This window comes from Monodelphis domestica, chromosome 7 (assembly GCF_027887165.1).
Source record: "Monodelphis domestica isolate mMonDom1 chromosome 7, mMonDom1.pri, whole genome shotgun sequence".
Lineage (NCBI taxonomy): Eukaryota > Metazoa > Chordata > Mammalia > Didelphimorphia > Didelphidae > Monodelphis > Monodelphis domestica.
This window is the reverse complement of record NC_077233.1, coordinates 52,058,890-52,071,016: the sequence shown is the minus strand read 5'-3', so window position 1 is coordinate 52,071,016 and position 12,127 is coordinate 52,058,890. Positions and strand designations below refer to the sequence as shown.

General features: G+C 39.5%; 1 protein-coding gene across 2 annotated transcripts in view; it reads left to right on the top strand.

The window, feature by feature from the left end:
- The window catches only part of LHFPL4 (LHFPL tetraspan subfamily member 4), a 38,544-nt gene that overhangs the window by 10,189 nt on the left and 16,228 nt on the right, over positions 1–12,127 (top strand). The window lies entirely within an intron of this gene.

The window sequence follows — 12,127 nt, the reverse complement described above, 5'->3', positions numbered from 1 at the left end:
ACCCTTACCTTCCATTTTAGGATCAATACTGTGCATTGGTACCAAGGCAGAAGAGAGGTAAGGGATGGGCTAACTTGCCCAAGGTCACATAGCTAAGAAGTGTCTGAGGCCAGATTGAATCCAAGACCCCCATCTCTAGTCTGTATCTCAATCTAGCAAGCCCCATTGAAAAGGTTTTTAACTCTTGTTCTATGAATCAGGTTGTTTGCTCTGTGCCGTGGTTTTGTGTTCCTTAATATGTGTGGGCAGGTAAGGGCTCATAAAGGTTCTTATAGTCAGATTTAATTACACCAGAGGCAGATGGGAAATGGAGAGGGCATTGGGGGAAGCATGCTTTGGTGGAAAGGAGTGGGAAGGACATTCCAGGATGGGAGAAGAGACTATGAGGAGGTTCTAGAGGTCCAGCCTTTTTTGGACAAGTGGGGAACAAGGTAGGCTTGGGAGAAGCAGAGAGTGGAACTGGACTTTGGTTGAGTGATGAGTGCTCTTGAGTAGTGAGTGAGTGTGAGGGAAAGTTGGTGCAGAATCCTTGGAGCCTGTAAGGAGTTTAGATTTCATAGGAGAGGTAGCTCTGCATGCATAAGCAAAAGGGTATATAAAGACTATTGACTGGTGGCTATGTGTGGGATGAACTGGAGGTGGGGGGGGCAGAGACAGGGAGGTCAGCTCAGAGCTTTATGAAATAATGCAGCCATGAGCTACTTTGGGCTTTGGTCAGTGTATTCAGCTGGACTGTGGCCACTTTAGACTGTTAAAGTAATGTTTCCCATAACCCCTAAGTCTCAGTAATTCTGTATGTAGCTATACTGTTCTCATTTTATTTTGTTTGGGTTTGTTTGATTTCAGATTTGTTTTGGGATTTCATTCATTCAATGAATATTATTGAGCATTTATACGTGCCTGTGCCTCGCACTGTGGTAAGTGCTATTGGGTGTGCAGTTCATTTTTTTCCCACAGAACCTTAAGAGTTGGAAAGAATCTCAGACATCATCCAGTCCAACTTGTATCTGGCCAAGAGTCTCTTTTATAACATTCACAATAAGCAGCCATCCAACCTTTTTTCAAAGACTTCTGGTGTTAAAGAGAGCCAATTCAGCTTTTCGACAACTCTCCTTGCTAGGATGTTTTGTTTTTGTTTCTGACATCAAGCCTAAATCTGACTTTTTGTCATTTACAATCAGCATTCCTAGTTCCTCCCTTTGGAGTTAAACTGTATAGATCCATCTTTGTTCCACACGACAGCTCTTCAAATATAACTGTCTCTCCATCCCCAACCAAATCTTCTCTAGGGTAAACTTCCCCACTTGCTTTAACTGATCCTCATATGACATGATCATTAGGTCACCCCTCCTAGGTCAACCTTTCTGGGTACTCTCCAATTTATACAATGTCTGTTCTAAAATGCAATACTTCGAACTCCAAACGATAAATCATATGTGGTACGATCAAATCTGGCACAGTGAACCCATAAAATCCCTAGTCTTGGACTTTATGCATCTCTTAATGTAATCTAAGATTGCTTTTGTGAGAGAGGGCTGTTAATATCATATTGGTGATACATAATGGACTTATTGTCGTCTAAAATCTCTAGATCTTTTTCAGATAAGTGTAATCTAGCCAGGCTTCTTCTACTTAATTTTTTTTAGCTCAAGTATAAGACTTTACAAAAATCCCTGTAATCTTATGTTATTAAATTTGACCCAGTGTGCTCATTTAGGCTGTCAAGATTTTTCAGATCTCAATTGTCATATAACATATTACTTATCTCTCTTAGTTTTATGTTATATTAAAATTTCATAGGCTGGTCATTCTATATCCAAGTCATTTGTAACATGGTCAAGTAAAGATGCTGGGGCATTCAACTGGTCAACTCTTTGGGTCAGACTATTCAACCAGTTAGAAGTCCATCCTTTTGTTTAGCTCATATCTTGCCCACAAGAATAAGAGGACAGACTTTTTCAAATGTTCCACTAAAATCTAGGTTAATTATATTAACAAAACCTCTATTAGACTATAGTAATTCTTTCATAAAGGGAAGTGAAGTTAATATGATGTTCTTGATGAAGTCCTGCTGACTTTTTGTGATTGCTGTTTCCTTTTCTAGATGCTTACTAACCATCTCTTTAGTAACATACTCTAAATTTTTTAAATGCATAAAAGTCAAGCTCATATTTCTATACTTTATGGATTCTATTCTGTCTCTGTCTCTCTGTCTCTCTCAAAAACTGTGATGGTATTTGTCCTTTTCCAGGCTTCCATCTAGAAGACCTCTCTCATTCTCTGTGATTCACTGGCAGTGCCTTAGCAATTGTGCCTTCCAGTGATCATGCCAGCTCTTGCTATATTTCTATTGTTCATTTGATCTTGAGGCTTAAAACGATCTAGGGTAATGAAGCATTCTTTGGATTTTAAATTTTCCAAAACTTAAAACAAACAAACAAACAAACAAATAAACAAATAAATAAATAAGTAAATAAGTAAATAAGATATGAGCAAGCTCAAAATAGAAGCCTAAAAAATTGATTTTCACTGCTCTTTTAGGCTTTTATTGGGGAGTCCTTTCTACGTATAAGAGTGACAGAGAGTAAACCTAACTAATTGTGAGAGCTATGTTCTGATTCCTTAACCAGGTGATAATCAATCACAAGGCCTGGATATTTCTATAGTTGTGATGGGAATTATGTTCGAAACTTGGTCCTGTTGGGTGGGTCATCTAGAAAACTGTGAACCAGTCTGGAATCCAGAGTGTTTGGCCACCGAGAGGAGAGCATTCAGTCACTGAGATGTAATCACTTAAGTGGTAGGGGAGAGAGCCCTTGACCTTAGCCTCAGCCTCCTCCCCCATTTGACTGGAAGAAGATCTAGTAAATTTGGGGGAGCCAGAAGGTTTGGCAGTGTCTCCTGGGACATCAGTGGTTGGCCAAAGTGTTTCCATTAGGAGCCAAGGATAGATTGATTGTGATGGGGACAGACGGCTTCAGTGACCTACAAGGAGTCTGGCTGAAAAACTATACCATATTTAAAGGTAATAACTTGGGGAGGGGTTCATCAAAAGGACTTTCAAGAGCTATTCCTCTTTTGCCACACATATTCTCTAAGCCTTATCTCCCTTTCTCCTGGACCCTGGATGTACTTATGGGAATGTATCACAGAATTTGGGTGTACCAATAGCTTAAATTGTACTATGTTATTAAAAAATATATTTATATATTATATAAAATTAAAAATATTCTTTTTAAATTAAGTCTGGCTGATGACAGGATATCAATAGATAACAGTGGAGGGAGGAATCATATAGGTGGGGGCTCATGAGCTATATAGCATCAGAAAACCACCTTTCAATCACTCAGGTCTACTTCTAGAACCCTGAAAGGAGATTCAGTAACTGTTCTATCAGACTCCCATTTGTCAGTGATTGTCCCATTCTGTGAACTGGGAGAGTACCTCTAGGTCTTTTGCTCCATAGGCAAAGTTCATTCATTCTCTTTGGCAGAGAAAACAGAAGCAAAAGGAGAAATGAAAAGCTCCTTTTCTCCATGGTCCATTATCAATGTGGAATCCACCCTGAGAAGTAGTGCTCTCTCTTCTTTGATTCTCCTCTTTCCCTCCTTTGTGTTATCCTAAGTTTTTTGAGTAAGTCTCAGCTCATTTGGAGCTTTGAGACTCCTGCTGTTCATACAGAACCATCCCACACTATTCCATTCATCTTCTGTCCTTGCTCCCTTCTTTGTATTTGCCTTTTAAGAATTCAGTTGGGTGAAGTGTTTTCTGTGCATTTACATCTGTCTTTTCAGACAACTTCTCCCTTTCTTTATTGGATTTCTTTATCTTTGTATCTTTAGAATATCATTCTTCCCCCCCCCCCCAATCAATACCTTCTGTCTTAGAATCAATACTGAGTAGAAATTGCAAGGCAGAAGAGTAATAAGGGCTGCACAATTGGGGTTAAGTGACTTGCCCAGGGTCACATAGCTAGGAAGTGTCTGAGGACAGATCTAAACCCAGGACTTCCTGTCTCTAGGCGTGGCACTCTATCTACTGAGCTACCTTACTGCCCCTATAATATCATTCTTGATAGCTTCTCATCCCTCCTTAGATGACTTCCTTTATAGAGTTTTAGACCAGGGGACTCTACTTATGTGATCTTTGAGTCCTTTGACTTTGAAATGTTTTCTCCTCAGATCTAGGGTGCATCTCATATATCTCCTAAAGGGATCCCCCAAGTTGACCTTTTAAAAAATTTCTTCTGGTTCCTAATTGGTGGAAAAATCAGGGTCCAGAATTGCAGTTTCTCTCCTTTTTGGTTCCTTTATCTTTCAAAGGATGAAATTATCATTAAAGCAAGTCAAGAAATGATTAGCTACTCTGCTTTTGCCAACTGAGAGTATCCAACAGCAGATGTATGGATAATTAAGATCTCTTATTACCACAACTAATAATAGCTGACATTTATAGGGTGCTTTTAGGTTTGCAAAGCACTTTACAAACATTTTCTTACAACCCTGAGAAGTAAGGACTACAGGTGTTATCATCCCCATCTTAAAGACGAGCAAGAGAGATAGTTGAACAGCCAGGAAATGTCAGAGGAAGGATTTGAACAGAGATCTTCCTGCCTTCAGGACCAGCAATTGTCTTTAAATCTTATATCCCACCTCCATGCTAGTTTTTGATGTTTCCTGACATCTGTCCCTTTTGATCCAAAGAGCTCTCTTATAGGCAACCTTCTTTGTTCTGCACCCCTCGAGTGCACTTACTGAATATGGCTGTAAAATATTTGTGTTGTATCCTACTATTATAGAGTGGGTTCTACTAGTTAGAGAAACTGGGTAGAGAAAACTAGGGTAGAGAAACAGTAAACTGTGCCTCGTTTAGACGACTCCTCTCCCTCCCAGCCCCCTTACTTGCTGCTGCTCCTTATTCAGAGATGCTTAGTGAATGTTTATTGTATGAATGAAAATAGTTCATCATTATCATCCAGTAGGACTGGAAATGACAGTACCTGCCTTTGGTGCTGCGGATTATGTTGAATTTTGAAAACCTGATCTCTGCCCTTGGGAAGTTTAGCTACCTACTGGCAACGACTCAGAGCAGGAGTTCTTAATCTAGAGTCTAAAAACTTGCTTTTAGGCAAAGAAATATACCAATAACGATTTCCCCCGATAACTGGTTTCCTTTGTAATCCATTTCAAAACATTGTTCTGAGAGGGGGTCTGTAGGCTTCCCCAGACTGCCTATGAGGGAGTTGTGACACACAAAAGGTTAAGAGATCCTGCTTTGGTATAATCCCCAGACTCAATTTCCTTCCCTAAAAGTGATATAGTTGAGTCATATGACCTCTAAGGACCCTTCCAGTTTGTGAGGATCAAATGAAATAATCATTTTAAAGCACTTAGAACAGTGTGCTTTCTTTCTATTATTTTTCTTTCTATTATTATTATAGCATATTATTATATTGTTATATATTATTATATATAATATATCATTAATATATTATAGCATAGTACGTTCTAATTGTTAGCTCTTATTGTTATTATTGTTGTTATTTTTATTGTTATTATTAAGCAGCTAGGTGGACATAGAGCACTGGACCTGGAATCAGGAAGACCTGAGTTCAAATCTGACCTCAGACACTCACTAGCTATGTGACCCAGGGCAAAACACTTAATCCTGTTGGCCTCAGTTTCCTCATCTATAAAATGAGCTGGATAAGAGGCAGCTAGTAACTCAGTGGATAGAGAGCCAGGCCCAGAGATGGGAGGTCCTGGGTTCAAATCTAGCCTCAGACACTTCCTAGCTGTGTGATCCTGGGTAAGTCACTGAACCCCCATTGCCTAGCCTTTACTACTTTTCAGCCTTGGATCTGATACACATTATTGATTGAGACAGAAAGCAAGAATTTTTTTTAATGAGCTGACCCTGCCAAGAAGACCCCAAATGAGGTCAAGAAGAGTTGGGCATGACTGAAACAACCAGAAAACAACAGCAACATTATTATTAATAGCAGTATCTACATGAAATAGATTTGTGAATACATGCATATATATGCATAGGGACATGTAGATATGTTTTTACATAGGTCCTTATTACTTTAAGATTTGCAAAATACTTTCACGTCCATAATATAATTCTCATAATAACCTAAGAAGAGATTATTATTTTCACTTGACAGATGATGAAACTGAGGGTCAGAGAAGGCATAGTAATGATAGAAATAATGGAATTTTATCATGATAATATAATTACATAATAATAATAGAAATAAAAACTGTATATGTGAGCATACGTGCATTACATTTTCAAAATGCTCTCTATGACTATTTCATTTAAGCTTAGTAATCTCTAGATGTTGTTATTTTCATTTTCATAGGTGGCATAGTAGCCTTGGGGTTGCTGTTAGGCTTGGTGTCAGGGGATTTGGGTTCAAATTCTATCTCAGATTCTCTCTAGCTGTGCAAGTGTGAACAAGTCACTTAGTGTCTAAGAACCTCAGTTTTCTCATATGAAAATAAGATTAATAACACTACATTACAAGATTGCTGGGAGAAAAGTGCTTTGTACACCTTAAAGTTCTATACATGTACAAGTTATTGTTATGATGAGGCTCTGAGGTAGAAGGAATTCGAACCCAGGACCTTTGGTTCTTTCCAGTGCACCATGTTTTCTCTCTGGTCTATATCTACAGGATACTAGATTTTGACTGGAAGAGATGTTAGACACCATTGGATCCAATCTCCTTATTTTAAAGATGAGAAAACTGAGGTCCAGAAAGGTTAGGTGATTTGTCCATGGTCACACAGGAAGTAAGTGGCATGTTCCAGGAATACAAAGGGAAAAATATTATGTGAGAGCTCTCAGGAAGAGTTAAATGAAAGAAAAATATTTGTAGTATTAGGAAGGACACCTCTCCCTAGGATTGGTCCTATTAGCTAGTCACTTGTGGTAAAATTTGAGGGGCTTTAGGAAGACTGTGTTGCCCCTAAATATATCCATCTCCAACCTGTCATGGTGCTTAAAATTCCTCATTCACAATTTATTCCTCTGGGTCTGGAAGCCTTTTGGATTTTTGCTGAGAGGGAAAGTACCTTAATCACTATGATCATCCAGCATCTCAAATGTAGAGTTCTAAGCCACAGGACAAATGGATATGTGGGGACCCACTTCCCCCCAACATATAAGCATCATGATTCTCTCTGTGGCTTCAGCCCCCATTACTTGTCACGGTAATGGTCCTCTCTTGGGGATCACGTTGCCCTCTTCCCGGCTTCTCTCCACCAATAAGGGCTGGATAAATTGGAGGATAGACTGCCCTATCTCTTTTTGCCATTCTCTCTGAACTGAATTCTTCCAAGGTGAGAGAATTTCTAGTTATGGTTCTTTTTAGTGGGGGTTAGTTGGCAGTCACCGAGAACAAGATTCCATGGGAATGAGACAGTATAGGTGCCAGGAAGAGATGTAGTCTCAGAAAGGAGAAAAGGAAAAAGAAGGCAAGAAGGTATCAAGGTGAATGATGTCTACTCTACCATCAAACTTTAGAAGAATGTCAGAGCCGAGTGCAATGTTAGAGGGCATCTAAGCCAACTTCATCCACTTACAGATGAAGAGATTCAAGCCCAGGGAGGTAACATGATCAAGGTGACGCAGTTAGTGAGAGCACCAAAGCTAAAATCTGAGTCTTCTCATTCTGAACCAATACCCTTTTTTGACGATGGCCAGCCCTGATTGACCTCACAAATCTACCACCATTTCCCTAGGGAAAACTGAAGGCAAAAAGTGGACCATGGGAAGTATGTGGGAGCTTGGCTTGCTGGCAATGAGTGGCTGGCCTCAGGAGAAATCCTTGAGTTAAGGAAGGCTGAGGGATGCAGGCTCTAGCTTGTCTTCCATATTGGCATTGATTTGACCTGATTCAATTTAATTCAATTCACTAAAGATCTTGAAAAGAGCATTGGATTTGAGAGGAAGCATGGTGTAGTGGAAAGAATGCTGGATTTTAGAGTGAGATGACCTGGCTTCTGCCACATTTTACTTGGGTGACTTTAAGTGAATTTCTTGGCCAACTCTGGGACTCAGCAAAATGAGGGGATTCCACCTTCGATGGCCTTGAAGTCTATTGTGAACTGATATCAGAAGTCCTGAGTTCGAGACCTATATTTAGCCCTTATTGGCTATGTGACCTTGGCAGTTTGCTGATTTATCCCTGTCCTGCTTGTTAGAGTTGTGACATTAAGATGAAATGATGTTTAAAAAAAAGATGAAATGATATTGATGTAGCCTGAAACAGTCAGCAGATACCCCGAGAGGAAATTCATCTGGAATCAGGAGGCATGAGCTGAAATTCCAGCTCAGATACTTACCAACTGCATGACCCTTGGTTGAGTCACTTAACTTCCTTGGGCCTCAGTTTCCTCATCTGTAAAATGATGAGATCAGACTCAATCTTGGATTTTATATAAATAGAAGACATTAAAAACCTGCAGAAATGGAATATGCTGTTTTCATCGTTTGTTATTTGGTTATGCCAAAGGACTAGTTGACTTTCTTTTGTATAGATGACTTGGAAAAGGGCAGGTGGGGGAATACACATAGGCCTGGAAGAATAATAAGTAACATTTATAGAGCTCTTTTACATTTACAAATTATGTTATATATGTTATCTCATTTGATCCTCACAACTGCCATGGGAGGTAGGTGCTAGTAATATTATCCCATTTTATAGAGGAGGAAACTGAGACAGAGATTAAGTGACTTGATCAAGGTCTCACAGCTGATAAATGGATTGAAATAGGACTTGAACTCAGGTCTTCCTGCCTCCATACCCAGAGCTCTATGGCCACTTAGCTGCCCCATAATCATAATTGTTAATAATAATAGTTAACAGTTAGCATTTACTATGCCAGGTACTATTTATCCTTCCTTGCTTCCTCCTTACCTTTTCCCATCCTTCCCTCCCTCTCTCTTTCTCTCCTTCCTTTCATCCTTTTTCTTTCTTTCATCTTGTTTTAATATCAATTCTAAGACAGAAGAATGGCAAGGGCTAGGCTGTTGGGGGGGTTAAGTGACTTGCCCAGGGTTGCACAGATAGGAAGTGTCTGGTGCCAGATTTGACACCATATCTTCCTGGCTCCAGACCTCATTCTGTATCCACTGTGCTACCTAACTGCCCCAGCAGTTGTCCTTTCTTGAAGCTTCAGCTTGGTATTCAAATGAGGAAGCGATTTTCTTCTTTAGGTGTTTCATTCCTAACTCATGGAGCAGATCATAGAACCATAGATTTGAAAGGGACCTTACTAGCCTTCTAGCTCAACCTGATCAAGAATATCCTCTTCAACATCTTGAGCAAATGTCCATCCAGCCTCCACTTAGAGATCCCCAGTGAGGGATAACCCCCTACTTCCCAAGACAGAGCATTCTACTCTTGAACAATGCCAACTATTATGACTTTTCCATCAAGATAAAATCTTCCTCTTTGTAGTTTCTCCCCATTGCTTCTAGTTCTACTCTCTGGAGCCAAGTAGACCTTGATGGATTCTTCATGAGTGCAGAGATAGTTTTATCTTAGGATATCAGATTATATCCTACCTCCTCCTAAGGAAATCCAGACCATCATCCAGCAGGCATATATGTGTGTGTGTGTGTGTGTGTGTGTGTGTGTGTGTGTGTGTGTGTGTGTGTGTGAGAGAGAGAGAGAGAGAGAGAGAGAGAGAGAGAGAGAGAGAGAGAAAGAGAGAGAGAGAGAGAAGTAGGTGTTGAAGTAGGGATGGTGAGACTAGAACTAAGAGTATCAACCCATCACTGAATGCACAAGTCAAATACAGGTCTAACATCAGGTCCAGGTGTAATAATATACTCATTTGTCATTCTGTCAAGCCCACCTTGACATTCAAAGCCTTTTAGAATCTGGCACCAACCTACCTTCTAAGCCCTATTACCCCCTACTGCCCTTAAGTCTCACTTCCCCACACGTATTCATTGTAACCATAAATTTTCATATACTATTCATTCATTCATTCATAAAATCATAACAGGTCTTAGCATCATCACCTTAGAAATAATCAAATCTGACTTCTGTTACAGATAAGGAGACAATCTAGAAAGGGGATGCACATCATTTGAAGACATACTGGCTACAAAGAGCAGAACCAGAATTCTAACTTGGGCTATCAGACTCCAAGTTTAGGGCTCTGTCACTCATTTTATTTTTTTAAATCAGTGAAAAGTCCACCTTCTCTTCTTCTTTTTCTCTCCTCCTTATTGAGAAAACAAAAAAAAAACCAAAAGGCCTGTTACAAACATCTATAATTGAGCAAAACAAATCCTGCATTGGTCACCATCCAGTGCTACTTAAGAGATAACATGTTAATTAATACAGTAAACATTTATTCAAAGATTACTGTGTGCATTTAAATATGAATTTCACAAGTATAAGATGGAGCCTAGCTAGATAGATGTTCATCAGAAAAAAGCAAACAAACATGGGTGTCTTGGACTTCAAGGTCAATATGTGTCAATAGTGTGAATTGGCAACCCAAAGAGTAAATATAATTTTAGTCTGCATGAAGAAAGTCAGAGTGACCAGAAGTAGGAAGGGGCCATCTGCCCTACTGCCCCTTGCTCTGGTGAAGTCACATCTGGAATGTTGTGTTCAATTCTGGGTGCCAAGGGCATCAATAAAATGGGGAGCTCTACCTAAAGTGGATAGGAGGCCTACCAGGATGGGGAAGTCACAGGTTCATACCATATAAAATCCAGTGGAAGGAATTTTGAATGTTTAACTGGAGGAGATAATGGTAGGAGGGACATGGTAGACATCTTCAAGACTTTAAAAAGGAATGTGACACACAAGAGGATATAAACTTATTAGGTATGGCATTGTAGGGAATAGGAGCAATGGGCAGAAATTTTGGAGAGATTTAGGTTTGATGTGAGGGAAAATGAATGGCCCAATTATTCACTCATGAAAAACTAAATGAATGAAGAACGAATTTTGCCCATTCTATGACATACAGGTGAATTACTGACTATAGAGCTCATCCATTATTATCTGTATCTTGGATAGACATTGCAAATGGACAAAGCAGTCAGGTCCAGAATTTAACAGGAGTAGGAGAGAGAGAGGGCCAGTTTGTCTTCTGCGGAACTACAAAGTTCTTTTAACTATTTCAAGTTACCCTAGCCAAAAAACCAGGAAGAAAAAAAGTCTCTTGAATACCAATATTTCTCCAGTGATGTTGCATAACTACAGATGAAGAGAATATATGCTGTCTTCTTCCTTCAAATTATCCATTTGTGTATAACCACATATGGTTAATATCTGTTATATCTCCTTAGAAGAATGTAAGCTCCTTGAGGGCAGGGATTATTTCATTTTTTTCTTTCTATCCCCATCATAGCATTGTATCTGGCATATGGTAGTTTTTAATAAATGTTGAATTGAATTTTGGTGAATACGGACATAAAATATGAAGACATTAATGAAAAGAGATAGCTTTAGCCTATAGATGGATGATAGAGATATTCATATTAATATGGAATGAAGACATATGATCCGGGTATTCACATTGATTGTATACGGGATGGAGATTATATAGCCATAGATCAGATGTATGATGGAGATAAGGGAAAAGTAGCCTGGGGGGGATCAGAGCATGAAGGGCCTTGAATGTTAGGCTAAGGACTTTGAAATTAATCCCACAGGCAGTTGGGAACCAGGAAAAAACTTTACTGCTTCCCTTGTTTGAAATATTTTCCTTTCTTGAACTGCCTATTGAAAGATCGTCATCCTCCTCCTGGAAGCTCACATCATTCTCATCACCAACACTGCTCCCTAACACTTTTTTCTATGAGTCTTTCCTTGTATCAAGTGGTTCTCTCAACAGACTGTGAGCTCCTGGAGGGCAGGGACCACTGCCCATACATCTCTCTTTCTCACACACACAGTTCCAATCCAAGGACTTGGAACATAGGAAGTAATGATTGAAAACTTGTTGAAATTAATTAACTGAAATTTGCAAAAAGACATAGTCTCTGCCTTCTGGGAGGTGACTGTGCTTTTAGGGAGGTAAATATCTTACCCACTTTCCATTGCCAGTGTACTAGGCACTCAAGGGGGACGATGCCAAATAGAGGG